This window comes from Lutjanus erythropterus, chromosome 1 (genome assembly GCF_056507025.1).
Source record: "Lutjanus erythropterus isolate fLutEry1 chromosome 1, fLutEry1.hap2, whole genome shotgun sequence".
In the NCBI taxonomy this organism is placed as follows: Eukaryota; Metazoa; Chordata; class Actinopteri; order Lutjaniformes; family Lutjanidae; genus Lutjanus; species Lutjanus erythropterus.
This window is the reverse complement of record NC_139317.1, coordinates 17,020,074-17,035,409: the sequence shown is the minus strand read 5'-3', so window position 1 is coordinate 17,035,409 and position 15,336 is coordinate 17,020,074.

Below are 15,336 nucleotides of genomic sequence, written 5' to 3'. Positions count from 1 at the left end.
TTCTCTGCTCTGAAACACTGGGGGCACCACTACAACCTGAAACACGGAAACACTTCAAAAACTATCACCAGCTGTCATCAACTACCATGTCAGTCAGCTTCATTGTACTTGTTCAGACATGTTTGAGCCACCAGAGCCAGAGAACAGTGACAGGATGGTATTTTATTTTCATCTGTGTCGGATTGTTGAACTGCTGGGCTGATTCAGACTGAGAGAGCTGGTGAGGGTACATTTGTAACTGACCATTGGAAAGGGGAGGGGGAGGCGGTATCCTTCACATGTCGGTTCGTGGGACTTACATAGTGTCATAGGCCCGGGGTCTATGGTTGACCCTTAAATGGAATCAAGTGCAGCAATTTATTTACTTATTGTAGTGGTTTTCAAACTGGGGATCAGGGACCAACAGGGGTCCTTGAGTGAGTTGTAGAGGTGCTTATGTCACTGACAATACATTATATGTATTTATATGCATTTACATTAAGATATATTCCAACTCATCATCATTTGATATCCCAGCCCCACTGTTATTGTGAAAATTGTATGGTTTGAACATTTAACCTGTCAAATATGCAAAACACCCATGTGCTGTTGATGTGAACGGACTAGGTAAGTCAAAACGCTGGGCTCAGAGGAGAAAATCCAGGGTACGGAGAGAACAAGAAAATTAAATGAGCAGACAGGCGATGGCAAAGGAAATGGCCAGAAGGCAAAACTGAATGTGGAAAATCTGAGGAGCTAGGCAGACTGGCAAATAAAACTTGAGCAATTAAATAATGTTAGCACATTCACTTAACTAGATTTAACCCCCTCAAAAAACACTGTGGCACTGCCCTCATAAGGGTATATATTGCAGTCTGCTCAATTTTAATAATTTTGTCCCCCTGTCCATGATTTTTAATGGCCTGCCTGGCTAAAAAGAGAGTGAATATTGGATATATATTTGTCAGATGGCCAGAAACACACCAAATGAATGCTACTCGTGTTCCATATTAGCCTGATGAGTCAAGAATGGTAACAAGTTTGCTTTATGAATTCACTTAACTTGTTTGCACTGCCCCTAGTAGCCAAAAAATTAAATATTAAATTGAAATCATAAATTTGCCTTACTGATTTGATAAGCAGAAAAAGCTTTCATAAACCATTACTGCTTATTCTGCTACAGAGGGTTGCTTATATGGATAAAAATCCAAATGCTGTTGAAATAATTAGCTTATAATGAAGTAGTTTGGTTACAGTGTTCAGTCCTCTCATACATGCAAACATATGGAAAAATAAAATAAATAAATAAAAAATATATGACAATTCTATTTTTTGAATTTTACTCCCATAATCCATCTGCTTCTGGCTGCTACCTGAGGCTGCTGCTGTGTGCACAGTCATTTTCCCTCAATGAAAAATGTCTTGTCCTCAAAGCTTATGACAAGCTGCCAAAAAAAGAGCCAGCGAGTTGCAGAGGTAAAACTATAAGCTATACCGTACTGCATTGCATTGTACTATATTTTAATTATACAGTATGCAGTAATTTAATTTTTTGCAATAATTTGAAAAGTGTTTGAAACAGCTGCACTGTATTTAGTCAAAGTTGTCTGTTTCATGACTTTATATTCATGTAGTGAATATAAAAGAGTCAATTAAATTGTAATCTACATGACAAATAAAGAAAAATTTTTAAAAAATAATCACCTGCTAATAAATTATCAATTTTATCAGGACAGACATGAGGTTTCCACTGTACCGTGCTCTATTGATCAGGTTTTTGTGGAGACATGTTTAAGTTTTCAGTCTTATTCCTATTTAAACCTGAAATATAATGGTTCATATTTTCTGAAAGTGAAGTGAGAATTCAGTCGTTTAGCTGCTGTATACATAATGGACTTCTCCCTGATTCCTCTTGAGAGCACAGCAGCTTGATGTGTTGAAGGAACCAAGCTGAGTCACTCTGCATTAATCTCCATACCTGTTCACCGAGAAAAGAAAAATGTCTGGAAATGTTCCCCAAGTCTGAGAAGCTGGTCACTGTGGTACCACAGTGCAGTGTCACTCCCATCACCTTTAATGGGTTGGGGGGGAGGTGACTCCGTGTGGGTGTCTGTCTGTCTGTGTGTGTCTACTCCCTGACATACAAGCTGACCGAAGTGACTGCCGACCAGATGGACCCTGATGTGGATGGCTTGATCAAGTGGAGCGTTATCAGACCACCCACTCTGGCTGACATAAGCTGTGAGGGCTAAGCGTATTAGGAGGCAGGGGGTCCACGGGGACTATGGAGACACTTCAGAGTAATAAACTCATCAGGAGAGAGACAGATACACCTGTTCGCTACAGGGTGACTGAGACAGAGGGCACCGAGCAGGAAGGAGACAAGCAAGATAGTAGGAGGAGCGGTTGGTGTAGTGCGCAGACAGAGAGAGGAGATAGAAGCCGAAGAAGGAGAGAGGCTGGTATTGTGCACGGACAGAAAGAGGAGATAGCTGAGGACGGGGGAGAGGTTGGTATAGTCCACAGACAGAAATTGGAGATAGCAGCTGAGGAGGGTGGGAAAGAGGGAGATAAAGAGGGTGAGACTGTGACCATCCCCAGAGTCAAAATCGCCTTAGACAAGACAAACAGAGCTGGCCTAGTTGAGTCCAAGTCAAGCCAAACATCAAAGAGGAAATCTAAAATCCTGTTTTCAAATCCACAATCTCTTGAAATCAAAATGACAATGCTTCTCTTCTAGTGAGGGGGGAGGGTGCTGTCACTGGTGGCCCTCTGACTTTAAAAAACACTGCAAAAGTTCCCTCTTGGTTGCCCCTGAGGTGGATAAAACATGATAAAGTGGCCTCTAGAGTGCCCTTCAGTGGACAAAATGTGGTAAAGTTCACAAAACGCCTCCCGGAGTTTCAGCAGAAAACAGCACTGCAGCCAAATCCAGTGCAATTGAAGTGAATGGTGACCAGTTTTAAAATGTTAAAAAAGAATACAAAAAATGTCTCCATACTGCTCATGTGGTGTAAAGTGTCCTTAAGCCACGACATTAAAATTTGACCCAAACAGATGCCATTTACGCCATGTTTTTAGCCTAAATGCCAACTTTAGCCTCTCAGACCTGAGCCGCATGCACACCGCGACCTTCACCCATCCTCACATCAGCACAGGGGTGAGTATATATTGAGTGAAATTTCATTTTTGGGTGAACTATCGCTTTAAGGTCCCCAAAGCTTTGTCTGCTTTAATGCTGTCAAAATTAGACTGTAGGCAGTCATGAGGTGTTAATATATAATCCACCACAGCTTTGCACATGTTAATTAAAATCACAATTTATACAGAAGTCTGCATACAAAACTGTTTAAAAAGAAATATCAATTTTTTTTGTCCTCACATAAAATTGTAGACTATATAGTAGACTTTTATTTTTATTATAATGAAACTTTGGAATCAATCAGTTTTCTTTTAGATTTGTGTATGTAAGTAAAAACAAGTAAGCACCCTTCAGTGGATAAATCATGATAAAGTGCCTTATAAGCTGTCCTTCCAGTGGACATGGTGCCTCCCCAATGGATAAAATGCAATGCAGTGCATGTATGTAGGCTGCCCTACATGGCACTACACAATTAGTTGTCCTATTCCTGCAAATAATTAATAAATAGCTCCCTGTGTATTTTTTATTGCAGAGGTGTTGTAGTTTTTGTACTTTAAGTACCATAATGAAACAATTTTAATCTAAACCAGGGATTAACTGTTTAACCCTAATCAGTCCTGCCCCTCAGACAGTCCACCACTGCCTCTTCGTGTTGTTGAGTAAAATCCAACAATTAAGAGCTCATTTTGGGATTATTTTTTTAAGCCTAGGCACAATTGAGGCTCATTACACCCAGTTCTCTAAAACAATACCTTGTGATATTATGCCCAAAATATGAGACAAGTGAGCAGCTTTCAAAATGCAAATTTACAGTAGTTTTGTAGTAGTCCGAAGCCTTGACGGATGTGGGCAGCTGTAACAGACAGGCAGTCACGTAGAGAGAAAAAGAAGATAATAAAGTCCAGATAAAGTGAGATGAGATGTGAAATAGAGGGAGGGAAAGAGACAAATCCACTCCCTCCACATACAGTAAGCCCAGTGAAACCCAAATATAGACACTCTACGAGGTCACCTATATAAAATTGGTTGGTATAATTTTCAACAATCCTACAACACTTGTTCTTTCTGAATTTCCAGAAATAATGCAGTGACCCATATGATTCTATCTCCTCTGTAGAAAATCACTTTGACCTATTTTGATGTAAAGTAGTCCATGTTCTTATTTCTGCCTTTTATTATATAAACGAATGAGTTGAATGAAACAGAGGAACAAGTTTAGACATGCCTGTACAACACAGATATTATTCATCTCCCTGAAAGAGTCTGGTGAACGGACAGACATGTATCCTAAAGCATTATTACTGTTATGCATTAGGTAAGACTAGATTGCTGAGTGTTATTGTGTTACTTTAATAAGTGGAATGCCAGATTGTGAATGCATTAATGAAGTAAATTAAAAGAGTAATGTAATTCAATATTATTTGTTTGATATTATTCAGAACAGTAATATTTTCTTTAAATAGTTCTTTATATAGAAAAAAATCATCGACCAACTGTTGACCATTCAACCTGGTCTTGCCCGCGATAAATTGTTGGAACAGCTTCCCGGATCCTGTGTTTAAATGTGCGCCACATCAACATGAATGACTTAATGAATATTTTATTTTTGTGTCATGACCCATCCCTCATGGGATTATTCAGACACATTAACTACAAACAAAACATTCTGGCATGTGAACCCATCGCCATCACAATACAACAGCATCATCCAAACATATACATAATCATTAAAACGTAAAATATAATCTCTGTTAAATGTCATTCAAGGAAATATCCCACAACGAAAACACACAAACGCTGCCCATAAACACAAAACAGATGTTCTATGAGCCTCCTCCACCACAAAAAAAGTAGATTTTTCAGTATGTGACCACATAAAATGTAAGTAAGAATGTAGCTTTTCTTTTTCTTCTTCTTTACGTGGTTTAAATTCTCTATTCTGATTATTATTAAAACACAGACTGTTGCTATGAACATAGTTCTGATCATAGACTCTGGAGGAGCTTTCCATTATCTCCAAGTTCACCATGTTCTGTGCACAACTTCTGCGCCGTAATTACAAGTGAACACAGCATATGACCTGTTCATTTTACATTCTCCATTCCAGATATACCAGTAGTGGACATCATGCATGCATGGGATAATAATGAGTAATTTATTGGCCCCTGGCAGCGCCAATGGCGCGAAAAGCCCACTCTCTGGTGATTGTCCTCATGGCGCATAGCTGAAAAGTCAGATGGTTGTGTGAAATAAGACAACCAGTGGGGTGTCACCATGGATTAATAGAGTCAACACACTGATAATGACACAAAATGGTTATATAGGCTACCACACAGACTTAAACTGTAAGTGGACAACAAAGGGTTAGACTTCACATGCATAATCACATTGTGAACTGTGTGGTAGTTGCTAATGAAAACAGTCATATGTTAAAAACAAATGCAAGTATTGATTTCTACTGTATATCTTGGTCATCAATACATGGAGACTTGTAAACACGGTCTGCACTGTGTGGACTGCACCAACTGCAGCGTGAAACACGAATGACAAGCGAGCTAGCTAGCTAGGTACGTTATTAGCATGCTAATGTCAAACTTCTGTGGAGATTTACCCTCGGGCATGATGCAAACGTTAGTATAACTGTTTTTCTTCTTCTGTTGTATTTCTGTTAGATTAGACGCTTTGTGTGGTACTGGTCTGGGTGACAGCAGGTCACAGTAGGATTTCAAAATAAAGGATTCGAAAGTAACAAACAGCATATGCAAAGGCCGGATGGGATCTGAGAAATTTGGATTGGAGGAATAAACAGTTATAAAAAAAACAGTTATATTAAAAGGACAGGATTTGCTGATTCGATGGTGATGATGATAAAGTTATGTTGCAACTTCAGATGTGAAAAGGCAGCTTCCTTTGCTCTGTTCTTCAACATTACCAGGTTTAATAAAGTGTTAAATCACATATTTCGCTCTTGTTTCAGTACAGTTTATCAGTTAAATTGTACAAACAACACAAGACTTTTTCAGATGTGTTGGTGCTATTGTTGCAGATTTATTTAAATATACAGAAAACAGGTGTACACAGGACACTCACAAAAGGTTGAAGTGAGAGGGTAAAACTGTTCTACAGCAGATGACAATTTATTAAAATAGCTCATGTGAGCTGGGGTGTGTGCAGACAGCTGAATTTAGATGTTGACAATATCCATCCCAAGCGTATCTTAAATTAATATTGTGCTTTTTATTCAGTATTCTTAAAATCCTGGCACTTGTTGAGCTCACCCCTGTGCTCACCTGAGCAGATGGTAGGTTCCAGATAGAGAAAACAATACCAGTCGTTGTCTGTACTGAGGGAAAAGGTGGTGGTTTACTGTGAGCCTTTGAGTTTCATTGGTGGATTTTATTTCAGCGTGACATCTTCTTTGTTGAACTTGAAACTTTTTGAAATTCATTGTTTTTGTTAATAAAAATCGTTTTTGAATGGGCTCCTGTCTACTGTGCTTAGGTACAAATCTCACGTACTTGTACTTTGAGTATTTTCATTTTATGCTAGTTCATACTCATAGTTTGAATGTTTCTAATGAACTGGTGGATTTAGTGGCCCTTTACTAAATGAGAAAATTCTCCTAGTTCTCAAGTTAAACAATTTAAATATTTTTTGGGATTAACTGGAAAATGCATTGTCACATAGCTGAAAACAGGCTGTTGCTTAAACTACCCCACAGCATATAAAGTAGTTAAAATTAGCTCAGCCTTTAATATCTAATACAGAAAAATGCAGCATTTATTAATGCAGCAGTAATACTGATCCAAAACCACACTGGAACATTTTTCAGCATAATGGGTACTTTTACTTTTGATACTTTAAGAACAATTTGCTGATAGTACTTACATGCTTTCACTTAAGTAAGGTTTTGAACGCAGGACTTGGAGTATTTTTAATGTGGTATTTGTGGATTATTTACTTAAGTAAATAATCTGAATATTTCCTCCATCACTGCTGCCTACACATTGCATTGCTCATCATCCCATTGAAAGGTTTTCAGTGCTAATCAACATCTTTTGACTTTTATGTAGCTGTAGTCATAAAACCATAAATAAATGTGTCTTTTATATTAACTGTGATGAATTTGAACGTACAAAATAAATTGAAATTGCGGTCAAAAACATTGATTTGCAAGAAAAAAAACAGGGTGGAGTAGAGAGATTAGAGCCTGAATATATTTGATATCACATATTTCAGATGTGTACTCAAAATTGATTTGAGTCAACAGCTTTGACTTCAGACTAGTTTACGCCAGTATCCCATTCACAAGGCACTACTTTGGAGTATTTCACACATTACCAATTTTCATCCAATGGAACATGAGTGCAAACACTTGAATCAATCATCTTAATATCTCTATCATCCTTAGTGTCATTCTCATGAGATTGTGTAAAGCAATGCTTTGGTTTGCATAACTCAAATTGCTAAATGAACATGGGAAAATAAACCTTTATTAGACCGAGTGGTTTTACATTGTCAGGCTGATAGAAAGAAAAGAAATAATATCCTGCTAATAAGTGCTGATGAAAAGCTATTGTTTGTGTGTTGTTTGTCAGGGGGGCTTCTCTGTCATTTATGCAGTCTAATAAACACCCCTGTTTGTTGCTTTAATTAATCTCTCTCCGATATTAATAAGCAAAACAAAAGCATTGCAGGGAGAAGTGTAAATGATTGGCAGTAATACCAGTGACTGCCCAGCTGGCTCGATGTCTTCCACAGATTTTGAAACTGCTGTGTGAAATATGAAGTGTTTTGGAACTTTAAAACTCGACATCAAGTGTAAAACACACCGAAAATTCGATAAGGGGTGAAGACAGATTAAAAAGGTTGTTACAAAGAGAATCATTTTAGCTGTTTCCTTTGACACAATGCCCTGGTTTTAATAGGGAATTTGACTTGTTGATTAGCTGTTTATAACTGTTATTTCTCTGTCAATGTTAAGCTAATCCTATTATCCTGGAAAAAAAAAGTCCACTGCTCTGAAAATACACACTCTGGACTTGGACTTAAAGGGCTGCCTGTCCCATTGCCTGTCAGACCTCATTACCATATTGCTCAGCTTAACCACTCTAAACATCTACACCTTCTACAAGAATATTAATGATTTCTTATATCTCAGAAACAGACATTTACTCATTCTGCCAAAATTCTATAATAATGTGAACTCTGAAAATTTTGAACTCTGAATTTTTAAAATAGAAATTTAAATGGAGGACGGCACAGCTGTAGTACTGTTGTCAGAGAAATGAATACTTCAACTTACCACGTTTCCTTGACATATCGTGGTCATTTTATGATTTATTACAGAAAATATATCACAGATTTCTTTGTATGTTCTGTATGTTTTTTCCTATTTGTTTACTGTTGATATTGTGTGAGATTGGCCCTCTGCTGAACACAGTACACCTTTCCACATAGATCATGAAACCTTAATAAAATGACTGAAATTGATTGAGAAATGTAAACATTATGGGTTTTTTTTTATCCAGAGGAACAGCAGCTTCCTCCATTTACGTGTATTTGTTCCCAGGCCAGTCTTGATGGGAGCAATATAGTGGCAATGCTGACGTACAATCCAAAAGCCAGTGTGGTGTCTACAAATGTATGCTTACTGTATGTAACAGTCCAAAGGTAACCGTCTTGTACATGCCCTGTTGGGGGCCTTATTGGCTGAAACACATTTTAACTGCTACTATACCCTTAAATTAATAAAGGGATTTTAAATTGACTCTTTGAGTGCTTCAGATTTCTCCAATAATTCTAAGCTTTCCAAATCATCTGATCAAGTAAAAAGTGATGCTGAAAACTTGAGAGATAAAGATGCAGCACTTTGTCGGAGTGTTTCTGACTGAAGCGAGACTGAAGAGAGCAGACGGTTGATGGACATTTTTAATGCAGTGGATAATGATCAAAATGGTGTTATGTGTGTTGGTGTATTTGATGTCAGGCTAACGCTTAAAAGCCAGCTTATGCCAAAGGGAGCTGTTGGTCTCATCTCCTTGTCTCAGCATGATACCTGCCTCTGCAGGTGAGAGGAGAGGTAATTATTTGCACATCAGGGTGAATAAAAGACATACTGTTGGCATACCCATGTGTCTGCCTCTCATTACTGCACCAATTTCCTGTGTCCAGTCTCAGCTGGCCAAACACAATTTGGCTCTTTAGGCGCACCAGGCGATGCTAAAAAGCTATAGGAGATGATCATATTTCATCTCTCACTCATGTTCTGTTCAAGGAGAAGAGTGTTATTCCACTAACAGCATGCTGAGAGTATTAATGTATGCATCTGAGGCATCATTGTCAAAGAACAAGTTGTCCAGCAATTTGCTTATGAAAAACCAATGAAAATGAATTATAGTATAACTGTACAAAGCAGATCATTTCAGAGACGTGCCATTGAAGATTTCACAAAAATACATAAAAGCCTTTTCACTGTGAAAATCCATGATCCTGCCGTCCACCTGCTGAAGCCCATTATGGCTCACAATCCAACAGTGAGGATCGTGATGAGGCAGAATCAGTTACACAGCGAGCATTGATCAGGAAATATTTCTTGGATCGTGCAAACTGTGAACATTTGGTTGACACAAACACACACAGACGCAGGCAAACGAACAGAAACAGGCACACTAGCAGATGCAGGTTGTGCTTGATCATTAAACACGTTCATCCTGTCCAATAAACTTTGTACAATGAGCATGTATTACCTGCAGCCCATGTTAGAAATCAACATAAAGACACTGTTGAAAAGACAAAATGTTCACACACACACACACACACACACACACACACACACACACACACACACACACACACACACACACACACACACAATACATAGGATACGTAGGAGGGGATTTTGTTTGTCAGCCTCTTTAAATAAACCATTGTTTTTCTTGAGGCTTAATGATACTGCTAAGCCAGGTCAGGGATTTAAGCTGCTCTGTTACAAAGACAGCGACAGAGCTGGAGGAAAAGAAACAAAGTCTGCATATAGAAAACATATAGAAGAAAATACTGATGAGCATGCTCAGTTTAAGACACAGGAATCTATCACACCTCTCACAGACAGACAATGTGACACAGTGAACCTACCTTGGCAGTCTATCTGAATGCATAAATGTATTGACATCCAACTTTGTTTTCCAGCCATCCGTCTGACCTTGTTGTTTAAATGCCAGTTGGACACAAACACCTCTATAAGGAATTACCATTTTATTTGCTTTTCATGAAGATTTAAGGCCTTAAGTGTGCCTCAAACAAAGTGCTTGTGTCCCAAGCTCTCTTTTTTTTCATTTCTTTACACAACAGCTGCAGTTACATGGACAAAATTTATTTAACCCAAAATTATTAGAGATTTCTACTTAACCGTTTGCATGGAAACTATATAAAAGTGATCCAATAAGATGTGCGTTTAGAGCATTTAATCTGAACTTTTTTGACATGCACAGAGTGCTGCCACCTGCATCTAATATGCTGGTGTTACAGATCTGTGACCCTAATACTCAAACCCTGAAAAAAAAGCAACAACAACAATTATTTGAATGAAATTTCAACTTTTATACACAGTTTAAGATGTTTCTGTCTGTTTCTGGACTGATGGACTCACCCGTATTACCCCCACATGGGGCAAACATACGCGAGAAGAATATGTCTATTCCCACCAGAGAGAAACAATCAGATTAAGTGTTTACATGGTTATTAGGCACTAATATTTTCCATTGAACAGATTAAGAAAAGTTAACACAAGCCCTCTCAACAAGGTGAAAACTCCTTCCAATCGGGCTGCAGCAGATCAGTCTCTTCCCATTTCATGGTGAGATATTTTTATTCTAATTTGGTTAGTATTCTGATTATTAGTGTCCTTGTAAAAGCAGCTAATGACTTGCATGGCTTTTGATGTCTACAATCAAGTGCAACATCTCGAATGCCTTTGAGGAGAGGCTGTCCAAAATTGTGCACCGTTTCTAGATTTGTGTCCTTTTCTGTGACAGCAAACCTTTCGCCTTCCTTTGATGCGTGGCCTTTAAGTACATATAGTTCTAAAGTATAAACACTTTTGCCCTTCGACAGGTGTTTGAAAAACACTTTATACAAACTAGCTCATTTGAAGCATACTGAGATCTTTACTTTCTACCATACAAGTGAAAAAGAAATTTCATGAAGAGAGAAAGAAAGACAGTAAGATATTATCCTAATAACCAAGTGGGAGAAAGAGAAATTAAAAGTTAAATTTATTTAGTCTCATTCTGTGAAATATCATTATTTTCCAGCATCAAATGTGTCTTTTAATGTTTAGGGATTAACCTGTAAAATATGCAGAATATGTGGTCAAAGGTATGTTACTCTTATTAAGGTTTAAATGATATCCATGAAGGTTTAAGGCATCACTAGGCCTCAAAGTACTTGTGTCTCAGTCTTTCTTTTTTCATTCTTCACAGAACAACTTCTGTGGCTTTTCACGCGTACAACCAAGTGTCACACCTTGAATGCCTTTGAAGAAAAGCCGTTGTATGGATGTACCATTATCCACATTTCTAGATTCATGGAGCCTTTTCTGTGATGGCAGGCTTTTCACCTTACTTTTGCTTTTAGAGAAGCATTTGGACAAACTAGTTCATCTGAAGTATACATAATACTAATAATAATAGCATATATAAAACTTGTTCTTACCACTGGAGAAGCAAGAAAAGGCATGCTAATGAGCAAATGTGTGAAAGTTAAACTGAAAGTGAACTTTTTTGGGGGTGTTATTTTATGTAATGTCATTATTTTCAATTCAGTTTAATTCAAAGGTTAGCGAAGTGCAGCTTCTACAGTATCTTTTATTGCTCAAGGATTAACCTGTGAAATATACAGCATATGGGGTCAAGTGGAGGTTGAACTAACTTTCAGTAAAGTGTGTCATATGCGAGTCACCTGTAGGGAAGAGATTAATATTAATAGCTCAGTGCAGTCAGACTGCATTATACATGGTTGCTGTAACGAATGTACAGTACTGAAGACTCATGTCTTTGAAAATGAAAGAGACACATATCCTGAAAAATATCATCAGTGCTACTGTCTCAGCTTTCATACTATCACGACTCAAACTGTGTTGGAAAGCTTTTCTCTGCTGCTGAACCACAGCAAAGTGAAGCAAACAATAAGGTGATACCCCCCCCCATCCCCCTCCCTCTAACACAGCCAACCGTTGAATGGTGTAAAGAAGAAGAGAGGCACAGATTCAGACAGCAACACGGAAAAATTTATGTGGGAGACAAACAACAGCCAAGTAAAAAGTAGCGGTGAAAGAGGTGACAGTTTGCTGCTGGAAAAACTCTCCATGTGTAAAAGTCAGCTCTGATTTTTTTTTTTTTTTTTTTCCTTTTTCTTCCTGACAGAGGAAGCAGAGAAAAAGCTTGCACTCAGACTCCACACGGTCCATCTTTATGGTTTAAATTTCTTTATGGTGGAAGAGGGTAACGCATCTTTTATTGCTCGAGGGAAGAGGAAGAAGTGAAATCAGAGAGTGTAAGAAGAAAGAGGAAAAGAGAATTCAGAGATGGGTTAAATCGTGTAGGCAGGAAGAGGCCTTCGCTCTCTTATTACCACCTGAAGAAAGGCCATTGCCATTAGATTGAAATTTAATTTACGAAATAGTGTTTTAATGCAGCTGTTCACCAGCAGCCCATTCCAAATACGCTTTCTGTCAGTGCATTTCCTGAGGGCCATTTAATTGGGCTAATGAAGAAAGCTGCTAATGGCTGGGTTTATCTCCGGCAGCACTAGTGACATTTCATCAAGGCAGGTGATTTTCCCGGCATTGTTTAAGCTCAGTGTGCAGCATTTTGGAGATGAGGTGAGAGGGAAAAAGTAAACATGTTATTTGGGCGAATTTTTACAAAGCTTGTACCCAGATAGCACACGCACGTCTTACCGACGTTGGCACGATGAATAAAGTTGCATCGCCGAGACGTCATATGGAGAGCGTTTGCTCATTGGGAAGATGTCACCGAGATATCGGCATTTGGTCAAAAATGCTCTCCAGATGATGTTTGGCCGATGTATCAAAGCTGCAGAGCGCGGCCTCTCTACAGCTTCTATGACCTTTATTTATTCAGGTCGGATCATTCTATCAGCAAATATCTCACTATCTATGGTCCAAATTAGCACGTATTTTCTTAAAATGTGATAGGAATATGGCAATATGACAACAAAAAAACAATATGCTTGACTATCAAAATAGTTTCTTAATTTTGTGGGAGGGACATGACAGAAACAACTGGAGTCTCTTGTGTTTTCCAGAAACGCTGCACTAAACTCAGACACACCTCACACGTGAGGTGGACGTTAACTTCACTTACCGTGCAAACACACCAACAATAGCCCATAACCAGTACCGAACTATGAGAAATTGTTACACCAAGCCATATTTACAAATGGAGCAGAGCCAGAGCTTCCCTTCGTTAGCTGCCAGTTAACGGCTAACGCTAATTAACGTTACCTGACCCTTTCCCAAATTCGACACTGATTTGTTGTCCAGACGGAGATTGTTTATGTGCTGGAAAGAAACATGGCTACCTAGCAATGGCTAAATTAAGTTAGTTGATACATTTGCTGGTCAGGTCTGTGACTTACAAGCAACTAATGTTTGCTAAGCTAGTTAGCTAGCTAGCCTGTCAGCATCTGGGCTCTTCACCTGTGCTAGCATACCCGGTCAGGGCTTAACAACTTATGTTACTAAATCCCGACTTATGTTGCTAACCCTGTATGTCATATTTATAAAATAGCTATTTTTTTTATATATTTGCTTAAAGTGATCTTACCTGAAGACCAGTCTTGGCTGACATGAAGTAGCCTCTCCGTCTCCAGCGCCTGCTCTCAGTTCCATTGGCACCAATTGGATAATGTGCAATGTATTGATCCATTGCCGCCCTGTGGCAAACCATGTCCGTGCTATGGGCCGATGCTTCTCAGATGCGTTTACAGACTTTAGGAGTAGAATGCTGATGCACGATCTGAGGCCGACATCGGCCGGATGTATGCGTGCTGTCTGGTTGGTGAATGACACCCATTGTTACTACCCAAAGAAACTTCTTCTTGAAACCCACTTGTAGTGATTTTCACAAAGATTCTGGCATCCACCAATGTTTTCTTGTGTTAGATTTGTTCTTAGGTAAGAACAGAGTCTGAACACGTACGCACATCTGACTGCTGACATACTTTATCAAAATAAATTTTAATTGCATTTTTTTTATTTTTTAACATGTATTCATTTTTTTAAGTGTCTTGGAGATCTTGGACAGTATTGAGACTATCTGTGTGAGTGTCTGTGGTTGTTCAGACATCATCTGAGATCAGATGTGGGGTAGTTAAATGGGACCCGGAGGTGAATAATAAAAATAGAACCATTGTAGTGACCTTTTTGGTGTTTTGAATTATGCAAGCTTTGGTCTATACATTAAAAGTTTTAAAAAAAGTTTTAAACACATGTTGAAGAAAAGACTCCACTAAAATAATGTTTCATGGTCTTACAGCTTTTAGATAAAATGTACCGTCAAATTGTGTTGATTGTGAAAAAACGGCTTGTTTGATGCTTGAGAAGATAAAACCATTGACAACATTCTGCCATCTTTACATTTTTGTTTGGGAATTCTTCATTTTTCTCTCAGCTTGTCTGTGTGTATTTTCTGTGTGCACACTGCCCTGCAGTCTTCATGTCCTTATATGGGCATCAGTGGGGTGGTTCCCTAAGAACAACTGGCACTTAAAAAGACAGTGACGTTCACGATTTTGAGAACACAGACAAGAACACTTCTGCAGTTTCAGGACAACTTTGTGAATCTGGGTTAGATTTTTGTAGGACCTCTCTTTAGAACAAATTTAGGAAAAAAATTACGACGTCACTGGTGAATGAAGCCTGAAGTAGTTTTAAGGAAAGTGGACAATTCAGTTGAATTCACATTGAATTATTTTCTAATTATTTTCCACACGTGCAGATAATCATGTTTTTCCTAAAAACAGCTGATTCACTGTTACTCAGCATTTTGTCTTGGGCTCCGCACTGCAGAAAATCATACATAGGAATTTAGTTGAATTGACTAAACTTTCCTCAAGTCACTAAATATAAATATACAAGTTTTGTTTGATCCAATTAATTAAATTTGAACACTTCAGAAATTATAAACATA